This window comes from Sapajus apella, unplaced genomic scaffold (assembly GCF_009761245.1).
Source record: "Sapajus apella isolate SASKATOON/1434 unplaced genomic scaffold, GSC_monkey_1.0 scaffold23, whole genome shotgun sequence".
Lineage (NCBI taxonomy): Eukaryota > Metazoa > Chordata > Mammalia > Primates > Cebidae > Sapajus > Sapajus apella.
Window position 1 is genome coordinate 21,234,530 of NW_022436963.1, and position 2,087 is coordinate 21,236,616.

The following is a 2,087-nucleotide window of genomic DNA, read 5'->3' on the forward strand; positions in this document are numbered from 1 at the left end:
AAGTTTAAATGCATTAAAAGATTCTTCTCATAGTGAGAAAACTGTTTTTAATTTGTGTGTAAACACATTATCTATGTGTATATCTTTATTCTCTATATATACATGTGTGTTTTTGTGGTTAGGAAAGCATACACATGAATATACAAATATGTATGTATATATATGTAACTAATAAAAACAACCTTGTATCTGAATTGTTAAAATATCCATTTTGGTTATTTTAAATGTAATATAATTTTAGATTCCTTTAATAAATGCCAGTGGATAGATTTATTATTATTATTATTTTTAATTTCCTGCATCAGATCTAGGTCTTTGATAAATACCACAGACAACCCCAGAACTGTAGGATGGGCTTGACAGTTCTTCAATAAAGGGCTGTGTGGTTTTTTTTGTCAGTGTCTTCCTTCCAGTGACAGCTGCTTTGTTCTTTTCTAGTCAGATTTTCTAGTTAACACATCAAAAGTGTATCTGTGTACACGAAGTACGAAGAAAACAGTTCAAAGAGGTAAGAGATTCACTTTTAACTCTTCACCACATTTTCCCCACACTTGTCACAAAAGACGTTTCATATGGGGGCTTTGGAACAAGGTGAGGAGTTCAGAATGGGGCCCAGGGATGTATGGCAGCTGGTGATTAGCATTTTAGAAGGCGAGTTGGTCAGCCAATGCGCTGAGAGAACCCCAAATTAGTGAGAGCTAATCTAGGATGAAGAATTTGATTTTTTTTTTCACGACAGTCAAGCCCATGCATTTGATTGGATGCAGGCTTTTATATTCAATTCATGTCGAAGGTTGGTTTCTACTTGCCATACGGTGATGACCTGCCATGATAACTGAAGCTGCCTGCTTCATGCATGTACTCTGGAGATGTTGCTCTCACCTCTGCCAGCAGGAGGAACTCTTGCACTCATGTGAGAACTGAAGTCATCCATGCCTCTGTGCTCAAGCAAATATCCTTGGAGGTGAGACTCCAAGATTGTTTTTGACTGAGGCAACTAAACCTGAATTGGTAGTGAAATATTAAAACCTCAGGAGAGTATCCTCTAGCACCTAGTCTTCTCTTGCAGATCTCAAGTGTCTGCTGAGTCAGGATGCACTGAGGCAATGACCATGTAGAACAGTGGTCTCTAACCTTTCTAGCACCGGGAACTAGTTTTATGAAAGACAATTTTTCCATGGGCCAGCGGTGTGGGGGGATGGTTTTGGGATGATTCAAGAGCATTACATTTATTGTGCACTTCATTTCTATTATGATTATATTATAATACATAATGAAATAATTATGCAGTTCACCATTATGTGGTATCAGAGGGTACCCTGAGCTTGTCTTCCTACAACTAAATGGTCAGCTCCATCTGGGGGTGATGGGAGACAGTGACAGATCATCAGGCATTAGATTCTCATAAGGAGCACACAATCTAGATTCCTCTCATGTGCAACTCACAATAGGGTTTGCACTCCTATGAGAATCTAATGCCACTGCTGATGTGATAGGAGGCGGAGCTCAGGTGGTAACGCAACCCATGGGGAGCAGCTGTAAAAACAGATGAAGCTTCACTGGCCAGCTCACCGCCTGCTGTGTGGCCTGGTTCCTAACATGTCACAGATCAGTACTGGCCCCTGGCCCAGCAGTTGGGGACCCCTGATGTAGAAGGCAGCATTTCATCTCCTCTCTTCAGTCATACCTAGAATAAGCCCTGAGTAGGGTAATGTCTAGAAAGAACCCTCCGTCAGTTGAAATTGGCCCTCACTGTACTATATCACGTGTATGTTTGTAGTGCACCAAGAAAGGCAAAAAAAAAAAAATATATATATATATATATATATATATATACACATTTACTTTAAAGAATTTTTACATTTGATCTTTTAATAAAGCATCAGAAGAGTCACCATAAGAAAAATAAAGACTTTGTTGGACGTTATTCAGCTGCCTTTATAGTTGAGCATGGTTTTAAAATTTGAATTATGTAACCTTTTCAGTAACTTGGGGGGCTTTGAACGTCTTGAACCGGCCCAAGCAAAAGCCAATACACACAGCAAACAAACAAAACAGTGCTGTGTTTCCTGAGCATCCACTGTGTT